Here is a 14,328-nt window from a genome sequence, read left to right as displayed (position 1 = left end):
AAGAGTTATTCAACTTTAATTACAATGTCAGTGAATGTTTCCAGAGTTTTGGGGTGATTTAAGATTTTTCTTTTATTATTCTTAAAATTTAATTTTCCAAATTCTCAGCCCTAAAAACACTACACCTGTGATCAGAAATTATATGTAAGAACAGCTTCTTTGGGTCAGGACACCTTACAAGCACAACGCTATTCTCATGACTAAAGGTTCCTGATGGTAAAATGTGAAAAAGCAAAATAGAGATAAAATGAGACTTTTGACATGTCACACATAGTGCAGGATAGTCATAGATTTGGCACCTCTTTTCTCCTTGCCCACCTCATCTGAATATTCAAAAATCAGAGTAACCATTTTCTCAGGGATGACAGACTTGGTTTTTCATCCTTCACTGACTGCTGTTACTTTTTTGTACATGTTACAGATTCAAATCATGAGCAATATATTACCTCATCTCTGAACCTAATGGGAAATAAATTATCATTCTTCCATTTCTTAGGGTTTAATTTATTAGACAAAAACCCCTTGTTCTTTGAACCCCTTCCTTCATCAACAAGTACACTGAAGCATGTGTGACCCAAGTCTTTGTGAATCCACTGGTTTACCTGTGGCAATGGATTTTTGCTCCTAGAAAGGGAATAACAAAACAGTAAGAAATACCTATGGAATGTAACTCATCTGGTCTATTTTCAAATATCTCTCTGAGCAGGAGACAGTCTTCTGATGGTGTATGTTCCTTTCTGTTAACTACAAGAGTAGCCCCAAATTACTAGCTTAGACTTAGATGTCTCTTCTACTTTTAGATAAAAAAGTTTTGTGAAACAAGTCCCAGCTTTGGTCATTCAGACCATTTGGATGATGCTCTCTGTAACCTTCAGAGCTGAACTGGGCAGCATTTCAGGCACATGACTTCTTTATATTTTCAAATTCCATCCAGCCTGAGAAGTCTGTTTAGTTATTTGTGAGTCTTGATTTAATTTTAACCCAGAAAACTGGTATCTAATGTTGGATATTTTAGTTTCAGGTGTTCAGATATTCTGTTGAATTTGGCCTAGAGATCTGTTTGGGCTGAAATCAGTGGAAGTAATTGGATCTGCATATTGTACTGAGAATGTGTACATGTCTTTCTTTTCTGAGTTTAGAGGGTTTCAGGGAACTTTATTTTTAATTTTAAACTCAACGTAAATCAGAAATATTAAACTGTGAGGTTTGAAGCTACTGGCACATACGTCAGTGCATGATCAGCCAGGTTATCCATTTTTTCTCTGGAGTAGGTAGCCCTGGTGAACTCAGCCCCATAATGACTCATTCCTGAGCTGGAGGAGCAGGCCTACGTAAAACCCAGGATGGGTATTTAGAGATCTGTAACTGCTCCTCCTGCAGACCTCAGGAACATATGTTCACATGCTTGACACAAAACGTCTGTGCCAATAAAACCCTGCCCATTGTCATGCTAAGGAAATTCAACCCTCCCTGCAGACTAAGCCCTGTCTGTGTCAGCTGGCCAGGCACATCTTCTCCTGGGGGAGTAGAATCCCGCCAACTGAGAACATGGTTTCCAGAGGGCAAATAAATAGGCTGTAACAGGATAGCATGTGAAATCTTCCTGCAAAGACTAGTCACCTGGGTATTATGAACTGTGATGTGAAGATACTAGACTGAATGTTAAGAGTATGAAATCATCTTCTTTGATGAGGCTAAAAATAATGGAATAAAAATGGTTTATTCATAATCTTCTTATTACAGATTCTGTTTTCTCTTTAGGTAAGAATGCACATCCATTGCTCTCATTTCAAGGGTACAATTTAGAGTGGGGTTTTTTTAATAACAAACAGAAAGGTAAAAATGAACACATTTTACTGTCTGGCTTTTAAAGACAATGACAGCTGTGGCCAGACTGATCTTATCACCCCATCGGCAATATTTTTATTGCAGTTAGAGTAATGGTAAGACAGAGACTCTCACACTTGCATTTAACCAACTGTTTTCTTTTCTGGTCCTTCTCTGGTGATGTATAATTTTCTGATCTGTTTTTCACAAGAAATTTTCTATGCATAGTCTCTATCCATAGCTAAGTTACTGGGAGTATTTTCCTGACACTTGGAGGTGTGTGAATTATGGCACTGCATTGGACTTTTCTTCTTGGACAGAGAGAACAGCTGATGGGGAGAAAGGGTAAGCTTGGGTACGTGCAAACATGATGCCTGTTCAGATGCATTTATCCAACACAGGCCTGGATATAGAGCATAAGATTTGCATGAGAAAGGCTTCCTGGAGGAAACAGCATGAGCCAGTGGACAGGCTCCTGACAAAGCAGTCCAGATGTCTTGTGATCTTTCTCCAGTTTTCTCTACATTGCCATGTGATCTTGGGAAAGCTGCTTTCCCTGTGGGCCTTAATTATACAATCTAAAGATGTTTAGAGGGGCTCTTAACCTACAATGTGATTTCAAATACTTCTGAAATGCCCATTTTTAGCAACAACAATGCCCACAAATCTAACTCACTAATAATAAGTTTAAGAGAGAACAAAGGGTCACCTATTACGTGTTTGGGAGGCGAATCTCCAGCTTGATGACCTCTTGCTTTCCCTAATCAGCAACATCTCTTTGCTTTTTCTATTTCACTGAATATACTTGATACAGGAATTTTTCTCATTACCACAAATATTAACAACAGATTTTAAAACACTGTACTAGGAAGAGGAGGAAAGTGAGATTTCTATGTAATGCACTGTGATTTTGTCTTCAGAACTTCTGAATAAGTTTGTCTTTGAAAAGTACAAGCAGACTTAGGCAATATTTCAGCCTAAACAAGCTGCTGCAATTTTTATTAAAAGGAACAATCTCTGTTAGACCCCATGGACTGAAACACAGTAGCTCACAAGTGTGCCTCTTCTATTGCCTCTGTATGATAAGAAAGATGTAACTATAGTATATGTAATCATATGAAAACAATCATACACACAGTGAACATCACAAACAAAGGACACAAACCAGAAGAGAAATGAAATAGCATTAGTTATTAGTATTAGTTATTAGTGCACAACTTTTGGAAAGTCTCTGGCCTACTAAGGTGCAATAAAGTCCACACCATTTCGTGTCTTCAGTGATAAAACAGCTAGAATAGATAAACTTTGAGTGAATAAATCCAATATGAGCTACAGGTTCATAGCCTGTAAACTGCATGGTTTCTCCAGGGATTGGGACAATTCAGGGACTTTTAAAGGTCAGTTGAGGAAGTCCTGAACTTTACAGGGAAACCATCTCAGTGACTTTGGTTTCTTCTGATGCTCAGGGAAAGAGACTTAATTAGGGCAGCAATACACGCACGTTCTTGTATACGAGGGAGAGTTCCATCTCAACACTTCTTAACTATTTAAGCCATGTTGAAGTACTCAGTCATTTGATCTCAGTATCATCTGGGGACCAGCTGTCCTGCCAGCTCTCCCACTCCCCATGTGGTCTCTGCACCCCATATGTTTCCGGCCCTTTTTCCCACATGCCTTAATCTCCCTGTATCTACCAGATAACCAGATTTCAGTATCCTTACTTACCTTACAAGTTATATGGGCATGGTGCAAATGGTGGTTTCCACCTCCATTTTATTCTTAGCAGGTAGCTGGCCAAGCTTGGAACCAGTTTTCTGTGGTGTTACAGCAAAAGTAGTATTTCTGGAATGTTCCTGTGTTGTTTGATAAAATAAATCAAAAATGCAAAAGATGAAAAAAATAGGAGGATAGAGGATTTTTTATCATCCTGAAAATATACTTATTGCCTGGAAAGACATCAGGGAAGATATGTTCTTTGAGGGCAAGTGACTCCAAAAATATTCTGCTGACAGAGGAAGGTTGGTCACCAGACAGAATCAGTTCTTTATCTCTTTCTTCTTCGTCTTCAGTAATGTTGATGTCTATGTAGGTGTTACAACAACTCTTTGCTGCTGAAGTCCAGTCTTCATTATAATCTTAGTATTATAATATGTAATTCAATATAATATTGTGTCTGATTCTATCTCTTTGACTTTAGACACACTTGTCTATTCTACCATCCTCTTCAAAGGCTTTATGATAATTTAAGATTTATCTAGTAATATAAAATATGTTCTGTTTCCAAACACTTCTTGTACTCTGTTATATTTTTAAAAATGCATTTTAGGCATCCTGTAGTCAATCATAAGTATATATGTCTTCACTATGAAGCAAATTTAGAACATCACTTTGAGTTGATTATGTTTAAGGTAAAAACAAGGCTCATACTACCTAGTTCCCTTCTGAGCTCTGAAAAGAACATTTTGAGAAGTAGAAAAAATAATGTTTCGCTAGGGTAACACTCCATTGACTTCTCAGCAGCATTTCTTAATGGAGAGCAACTATTCACAAAATACTTTCAAAAATACACATGACATTATAAGTTATTTCTGCAGTCTTTTTTACTTGTAGACAGGCATATTCTCTCTTTATATCAATCTAATGTTCATGCATGACCACACACCTGGAATTTTTCCTTGAGCTGAAAAAGTTGTAGCAACCCAAGTAAAGCAGTCACCTTCATAAGTGAAATTCTTTAAAAAATTTTTACTATAGCCAATATCCAAAAAAAGTTTCTGGCACCATGTAACTCTACCATTCAGTATTAGATCCTGAGATAGTAAGGCATTGAGGAGATTCACAATTTCAAGCATGGCAGAGGTCCAGTTACTTCAATGTACTGTACAATGTACTTTTTTCATACTGGGGCTTGTACCCTCGCATAAATAAGTAAAGGAGACCCAGGCTAAAACTCTCACAGTGAAATTGGGGGAGAGAAATCTTGATGTCAGAGTTCTGTGCAAATTTGATGAGGCTTTTGGTACATGAGGATAGTCAAGCATTACAACAGGTTGTCAGGAGAGGCTGATCTATTTCCATTTATGGAGGATTTCAACACCAGAGTGGATAAAACCCTGAGAAACCTGGTGTAACCTTGTAGCATACCATGGTTTGATCAAGGGGTTGTACTTTAGAACTTACAAAGACAACCTTAGAACAAATTATCCCTATGGCCTTATGATCATAAGGATAAAATAATTCAAAAATCAAAACATTAAATTGCATTAATTTACCCATGGTTTTAATTCTCACATACAATAATATTATCATAATTTTAAAAAATGTATGAAAAGGAACCATGTATAAGGTAGACCTAATACATTTGGGTCCCAACTGATGGTATTACTTGTCTGATGGTTCTGTCTTCTACCTTATCATTATTGCTAATAAGCATAATGTTTTCAAAAGCACAAATCAACTGGAATGCATGATCAGTGCCTGTAGTCCCTGATGATGTTCCTATCAGTATAACAAAGGAACACTAAAATATGATCCTTATATTAGACATATGGGAAGAAATGAAAGTTGTCTAAAGGTATTTCAGCAACATATAGCTGGATGTGTACCTGAAGAGGTTTTCTAAATGGATTTCTCTGACTGTGCTCCTTCACTTATGTAAATAGTGAGAGACAATGCTTGTTCATGTAGCAAAATACTTTCCTAGTTCCTTTGTTTCTTGGTTGTAACATAAGTAAAATGTCAGAAAATATAATTTTTCAGAACAGAAAAGGACTTAAGCACTGAGAGGGACTTGAAAAAAATTTAAAAGCACTTTACAAAACTATTGCAATGATATTGTCATAGTAACCTATTCCTCCTGGACTATGTTTATAGGAATCAGGGAGCAAGCAAAGCAGTCGTGAGGATTTTTCTGGGTTATCTGGCTTTGAAAGGATCATGTTCAAACCCTGAAAAGATAAAAGAGAGACTATACAGAATGTAAGCTGGACGGTTAAACATTTCCATATGACAAACTTCTCTCCTGAGATCTGACCTGCCTGTAGATTCCCCAGTTTGCAGATCTAAAGGAACCAGGCCCACCCGCGCCTGCTCTAAAGAGAAGAAGCTGGGCCTGACTAGCTTTTGAAAACTACTTTAAAATTCTCACCAGAAAATACTTCAATAAAAAGGAAGATATATCCATAAAGCATTCAAAAGAAAATCCCATGAACCAGGATTTTTAGAAAGTTACTCATCTAAAAGTGATTGTAAAAACAACATCCCATGTAGGCATTTCTGAAAGAAATATCTGCCCTCCATAGAAGACATTTCTTTTTCCTACAGATTATTGGTAAATTATGTCCTTGGGCAACAATTCCGACATTTATGTGCATGCATAACTCCAAGCACATGGCTAGTTTCATAAACCACAATGGAACTATCTTCATTCCTGAAGTTAAACATATTTATATGTTTATAAGTATTATAAGTATTATAAGTATTTGCAGGATTGAGATTTGTAGTCTTAAATCGAAAATTTATCTGCCAGCAATAATTATGATGATGAAGTAGAAAATTGGAGGCATGAGTGAATGTTTCTCCACTAACCTTCAGCATTTCCACAGGTATTAGAATGTGATCTCACCTTCCCATGGTGACAACAAGGCCTTAGGTAAATCACAGGAAAATTTGGGTTTCCACAGCTACTCAGAACACTCCTAGCTGCATGCCTACCTACAGCAGCTAGTTGCAGAGCACACTTTACAGCTGCCATTGCACACTGTGCCCGCCCAGGTCACCTAGTCATGTGGGTAATGTCAGGCAAATAATGTAGCTCAAGGTGATTCCAGAAAGCTTGTGACATGTATGGCAAGACCCGGTGGGATCTTAAGGCAACCTAAAATCAGTCTGCTCTTCAAACAAAACAGACACCTGCAGTAAAGTGACAAGTATCTCTCTTACAGAAGAAAATATTGGTACTGCTAGACTGTACTACTAAAGAGCAAATATTCAATGCAACACCATAATTCTAGGAACAAGGCTATCAAACTGATAATTTTAATCAATTATCAAAGTACAATCAGGCACCCAAATTAATATTCAGTGAACTTGTGAACCATCACAAGATGTGAAATCCTTTCTAACATTAATATAAGTCAAGTTCAAATCCTGCCCTTAACTTCTGACACTCAAAATACATGGGTGCATACATCTTAGGAAAGCCTATCACTTAACCACTTAGAATCTATTCTTAGCAAATGAAGAACAGCTTCTCTGGAAAGTTTCCCATGTAGATTCCTTATAACTATTGTAAATCCTCTCAAAGCACTCATTTCTCATTACAAATTTCCTGTTAGTTAAAAATAATATTATTGTTACTCATCTAGATCACCACATCTAGTGATTGAAAAAAGTCACTGGCTATTGTGATAAGCAAGCTTTTTTTGTAATCTTAATTGGTAATGGTGTGTTTTGTACTTGGGAATGCTTATGAAGCCTGGAAACCTAGCCACAGGTTGTCCTTTAGCTTAGCTTGCTACACTGCTGTCAGAAAGCCCAACTCAAATATATATCTAGCTCAAAAAATTACTCTGTGTATAGTAATCGGTCTGAGGTTCTAAAAATCTTCTTTTGCTTACCATGTATATATTGCTTAACCAAAATGTCTCACTTTTGCCAATTATTCTTAGCAGGAGAAATGGACTATTTTCCTTTCTTCTACAACTTTAATTGCTTTTCTCTATTTCTAATGCAATTTACCCTCCTCTCATAAGGGGTTGTCCTCAGCTAGTACATGTGCTTGTTGTTTGTCCTTCAGCTGTTATGTCATTACTTCTTACCTGCAACTTCTCACTTCTATTTCACTTTGATGGTCCCATTGTTCACATATGTACATAAAGTCCTTTTATATATTGTGCCTGGCTATGCCATCAGAGTTTTCTAAATTATTTGTATCCTGTTGTTATTTAAAATACTTTCTTATGTTTGGATTTAACTAGCCATTATTAATTACTAATTAATAGGTATAATTTCTAATTGCACAGATCTCTGCTTTGGCTTCAGAGCCCATCTTACAAGAGGAGACTGAAAAAACTTGGCAGAGAGCCTGACAAAAACAAGGTGGAGAAGGGTTGTCTGTTGATGATAGTCATGAGATTCTGGAAGTGCCTTTTAGCAGAAGAAATTTAAAGGGGAAAAAAAGGCATATAATTTTTAGGTAGATTTGATCAGTTTGTCCTATTTTTGAAAGGAGCAGTATGTTGTGATTTCTACAGAGGCAGACAAACAGATATGGTAACTCAGTTCAAGTTCTATAATCTTGTGTTCTCCTTCCATATGCTGATTGATGATTAAATCACCCAAGGGAGGAGAGAATTAATAGTCCATGCAAATAGGAACTGCTGCAGTGACCTGCCACTATGCACATCCAGCACAGAATACGGTTCTTCTGGATCCCTTTGTGGCTAAACCATTCACAACCTGCTCCTGCTTTTGTGAGGAGTCAATGAGCATTTAATGAGTAACTTCAGGCTCTGTAGCCTTAAACAGGAACTGCACTCTTCTTCTCAGGATTTGGGACTGGATTTTCATTTCTATCCTATCAGCCCTAGAACTGAGAAACTGTGTGATGATTTTGGAAGTATTATCTATCTGGTCAAATTAGGATGACAGTCCAATATTTCTGAAAATGGGAATCTTGAACAATCCAATAGGAAAATAGAATTCATCTTCTATCTTTCACTTCTTAATATTGCAGTAGGAAACTGGAAAACACAGTACCCACTTTATATCTTACCAGCAGCTACTCAGTCAAAGGAGAATTCGTAGAAGATAGAGACAAATCATCTGATGGCAGAGTTTAAAAGAAACCTGTTACTATGACAACAGATAGGGTCAGATAACAAAATGAACAGACACTTTTGATCTTCAAAAAATTCTTTTTCCTTTGCTCTCTCCTCTGTTATCTGGACCACTCCATCAAACACCTAGCAGATAACAGAGTTGAAAACTCAATCGACCTTCAAGGAAGACCAGACAAGCTGGAAAGTCTATGGAAAGGTTACTGTTACAGTGGAAATGCTTATGATTATATTTTCTTTGTGTATGTGTATGTGCATGTGTATTTTACCAAAGTAACAGAGCACTACTCAAAGGGCTCTACAAAAGCCTCTAACATTGCACTGTTGAGATTTTTTTTTTTATTTAATGCCATTTTAAAAAAGAAAACAAAATATAACATGATTTGAAATTATCTGCTATATATGCTTGTTGTACAGTTAACATATTTTGAATGTAAAGAAATATTTAAACACTTTCAGGCTTTGGAGAATTTATTGTGCATGCTGTACCACCTAATGCTACTTTTCTCATGCTATAGAAGCTAGAAAAATGCCTCTGGATATGAATCCCTAAAAAATATTACCATGCCATATTTTACTATTATTTTATAGTATTTCAAATATTTATATATTGATAGAAAAGCTGTGTGTTACATACTGATGAGCTGGAAAAGAAACAAAGCATCATACCATCACAATTTACAGCTGAAGTGACAAATCAGTGAAGAGATAAAAAAAAAAAAAAAAAAAAAAAAAATACACTAATTAAAGGAAAAATTCTTCCTCACCATCTGAGGCTACTGAAGAAGTAATCTTTCAGTGCAAAACTTAAAAAGTGTGTAGGGTATGGCACTTCCTATGTGTAGTAGTCCTGCTGTCCTAAAGGGATGCCTCTGCTCAGGAACTGGGTTACATAGATGAACCTTTCTGGTCCAGAGCTTCTACTCCATGTTTATTTCTCAGTTCTGTCCCATGCAGTAGTGCTACTGAATGGTTCAGAGAGAAGGTGACAGTTCCAGAAATTGTGTGGATTAAAGCTAAGCATGAAAGATCTGCAGTATTGCATGTTGTGGGTCAGGAATATCTCCTGATCCCTCTGGTCCTTATTCAGCCTTGGTGCACATATAGTATATTATATTTACTATGTGCACCAGAGGAAATATTTGTTCTGCACAACAAAAGTTGTGTGAAAATTTCACAGCCTTGTGAGTTTTTGACTTTAACATGAAACCAACTGATTCAACTCCCAGTTAAATTTCCAGTCATCAAAAAAAAAAAAAAAAAAAAAAAAGACTTAGTGTTGTGCTGTTACAGAAATTGTACTGCTGCTTTCAATGCTGTCAACAGTGAAAGAAAAACAACCACTACCTTCACTTTAATGAAACAGAGCATTTGTTCTTTGGGCTTTCATCAAGAAAGATAAAATCTCTAATTGATCAAAATCTATATTTAAAAAATATTAATTACTCTTGACAAGGCAAGACAAGATGTTTTCATTTTAGCTGATTCTACACTAGCACCCAAAAAAAAAAAGGCCAGGCTCTGATTCCTGGATGAATAAGTCCCTACAATTCCAAAAAATAATTTGACACTTCATAAATTGCACAATTTTTATTTTTCATTACTAAACTTTCAAAATAAATATTTTCAAAATATTCTTCTAATGGTTTTCTGTAGCTACCAGAAAAGAAAATAAAAGTTCATGTCATCATTACACACAGTTGTGTTGAATTTATTTTTCAGCCAAATATGTATTTAAAATTTAGGAGCTGAAAAGTTTCAGTGATTTCTAAATTGCTGTGTAATTGTGTCTTGATCATACCAATAAGTGTGGGAGTTCATTTGGTTTTCAATCTTAGCACCTTTAGTTGTCAAAATGAATGTCTATATTATTATTTAGCTTAACTGACTGCAAATATCATGCATATATAGCTTATAGCCACAACTGTAATAGATAAAAAGAGCAAAAAGTGCTGTGCAATAAACATTATACAGTACTACTCAGTTGCTGTAAAATAATCCACTACCCTTGCAAGAAAACCTTTGCATGAAAATAATAGAACAAAGCAAGAAATAGACATAGCCCATGCATGATTACTGTTACATGGCCTTACTGTGAGCTGATCTTTGAACTCTTCAAACCTGATGGGACTTTTCTGTTCTCAGTGAAATGGTGTCAAAAGCAAAAAGAAACACCATTTGCATTCCTTCCAAAAGTAGCATCCATAGTTTAAAGTAATAGGGAGGAAGAAAACAGTCTAAAGGAAATTTTCCAAAAATAGTACTATCTTGCTAACATCTGTTTACCCCATAAAAGTATTGTCCTGTTGTCATATTGCAGATTAAAAAAATCAGGTTGAGGAAGCTTTGAATTTTTGAACGGAAACACATTGTACATGTCTTTCTCTTCATCACTGACATGTGTGATGACATGCTACAGAAGTCATAGCTTTAACATGGTAGATATTTAAAACATGGTTCTTTCTTTGCATATTTTTTTGTAGACTTTTATTTCTAGTTTTCAAAACTTTCCTTGTAATTCCTCACAATTTCCTTGACAATTTGTAACTAAGACTGCAAGGCATTTCTTTTTTTCTAGAAGAGAAAACCCAGTATTTATATAAAAATTTATGTTCAGGTAAGGTTTCATTAGAAGTATTACACATAGTCAACACCGGAGGAAAAGATTGTTTATCAAAGTCAAGTCTGACTCCTATATCAAGACTTTCATAAGACTCCTCATGCAGGCCTTGCAAAATTAATGGGCTTTATATTTATTTTACCTGGTATCTCCTGTAAACCAGACACCAACTAGAAAACAAAGAAGCCAAAGCAGCCAGAATATAATGTAGTGTCAGCAAAAATGGAAATTCTTATTTATTTGTTTCCTTAGCAGTTCCATAATGCAATTGAGTGGTTCTAAACTGCTTCCTGCTACATTGTGTGAAGGGGAACTTACATTCAGGAAAGCTGCAGCCTCTTCTATGGGCAGACTCAGCAGCCAGAATGTATCATTTAAGGTGATTTTCTGAGTCATATAACCTTTCTGTTGGGTCCTAGAGTGTTGACAATGAAAAGATACTCAGAAACATGGTGGATCACACAGTCTCACCAGGGAAACTGCAGCATGGGAGAGACATGGAGCCAGCAGGCATTTCCAGGAAATGCAGTTTGATTGACTCATTTCTAGGCCAGTAATTGTCCTCTCTCTAATTCAAATGCATATAAAATGGGTTGTACCAGTATCTCAAAATTATAAGATGCATATCTGTAAAAAACCCTAAAACCAACAAAAAACAGCAGGCAACAATTCAAGTGTCTATATACATTCCAAATTTTTCTTAAACATCAATGAGTTGGCACTGTACAGCAAGTGGGGATACTAATAAATGAATATTTATAGAAGGACCCAGGGCACAGGCTTGGGAGCCCATCTCTCATCTGCTCATATAGCAGACAGCAGGATAGCAACAGCAGCTGGAAACTCTTCCTCCCTTCAGCCTAGCAGATCCTCTCTTCAAGTCACTCAGCCCCTCTGCTGAGGAGACAGCAAGATCACCAATATGTGATAATTACTGGAAACTGGAATTGGACATGGAAGGCCTTTTGCTCAGGTCACTTGAAGAGTTGCCAGTCACTTCCAGCTATTATTCACCTGATCTTGAGGTGAACCAGAAACAAAGCAACCTGTCTTATATGATTTTCAAAGGATATGTGCAATATCTAAGAAAGAAAAAAGTATTATCAGAGAAAAAATATATATGCTACATATTATGTACTTCATCAATATATCTGTCTCAAGCTAGAAAAAAGTCCAGTCCCTTTTTTAACTCATTATAAGGGAAAAGCAATTTCAGATTTCAGACAACAAATGTCTCCAGATAGTGAGTGTACTTGTAACACCTGGTATTTTTTCCTTTATTATTCTTCCATTTAAGAAAACCCTTAGGAGAAATGATTTTTAGATAATTTCACAAAGTTCTGATTTAAAAAACTTGTAAAGGGCCACTGCTCAGCAGCTATTCAACTTGTCTTTTTAACAAAATAAAAATGTGCAGGTGAGTATTGTACTGTATGTCAATAACTGGAAAAAAAGAAGTTAAAGCAAGCTAAATAATTGCCTAACATTACTTGTGCTAATGACCATAAACTTCTACTATGTTAATTTTTCTCTGCACTTTTAATTACAGATCAATAATACTTTGCAGTTGACATTTAAAAATGCTGAACTGCATGTAGGAACACAGGCCAAATAAAAAAATATAATGTGGTACTGAATTTGCCAAATCAATAAACTTTGCCATTTAACAAACAGTAGCATGTAAACAGTCACCAAAATTAGCAAGTGTAAAAGACTATGCTTCAAGTGCTTAATTACTTTTTAATAACACTAAGCTTCAGTTCATTGACAAATTCCACTGCTGTGTAAACCACCAAACAATTCCATTGTTTGTTTGCATCTCTTTCCATGGTTTGATCTTAGCTCAAGGAAAGCTAAACAGCACCCACACTTTCACTTTAGAAAATAAAGTTCTTAAAGATCAAAAGGTGAATAACATAAGTTAACAAGTTTTGGCTTACCTTTCCATATTAGATAAATGATTTTTTTTCCTTTCTAAATGCCTTGTTGTGACAAGTACATTTAATAAATAGGATCATGGCATTAAACAGTAGTTGTATATGAGGATATAAATACAATATCAATGATTCTGTTTGAAACAAAAGGCTAAAATCAATAAAATGCCATTTAATTTCCTATAACACTTCCTATATGCTAAGAGAAACATAAAGAAGTAATTTTTTTTCAATATGCTGAACTCTTCAGAATGCCTTTTTTTTAATTTGCTCTTTTCTTTTTTATTTTTATTCCATTCTTCTTTTCCTCCTCTGAGATTTTTTTTCACTGCAGCAGTAAGCTGAATTTTCAGTAAACATTTTTGCTACCTGATTCCCATAGACACAAAAAATATTTCTAACCATATTGAATGTGTTTTTAAGTCAGGAGTATGGAAGGATACATAAGTGAGACTGAAACTAATAAGTCAGTAATTCTGTATTGCTAATTTGCGTCTATTAAGTTTGAGTGCTCTTTTACTGTTTCAATTTTCTGACCTTTGCTAAGATTTTTGAGTTGAACAGGGGGTAGCTAAAGCTAAGATTGCAATTAGGATCACCAGTTCATTAATTTCTACAATATTATATAAAGCATGTGACTCCTCTATATCAGTTCCAACCTAAATGATCATTGTAGTGACAGATGGTACAACAGAAATGTTCTTTTTTTGCTACTGTATAAGACATGGCAGGCATACTGATACCAAAACACATGCAAAATGTTACATTGTCAAGAAAAAAAATATATGTTGAATCAGCACACCAAAAAATATATATAAATTCCACAAGTGTCTTGTTCATCCTGCATCCATATTTCGAGGAAGAAAAAGATGCCAGGAGCAGGTTATTGAGACCTTCTGTCATCTGTCTGTACTCCAACTCATCAACTAGTACAGTGACTAGTATTTTATTGAGAAGACTAAGTATCTGTACTTTTGGTATCAGGCTGGTCTATCCTAGAGAGTAGAAAAAAATCAGTTCAAGGAGCAATAAAATGGGTTTTTCATTGGTAAAACATTTCAGCAGATTATTGCCTACAAGCTCTAGTTTTTGTTTACTCTTTAGAACT

The sequence above is a fragment of the Lonchura striata genome, chromosome 2 (genome assembly GCF_050655825.1).
Source record: "Lonchura striata isolate lonStrDom1 chromosome 2, ASM5065582v1, whole genome shotgun sequence".
Classification (NCBI taxonomy): domain Eukaryota; kingdom Metazoa; phylum Chordata; class Aves; order Passeriformes; family Estrildidae; genus Lonchura; species Lonchura striata.
Note: the sequence above shows the minus strand (reverse complement) of the source record.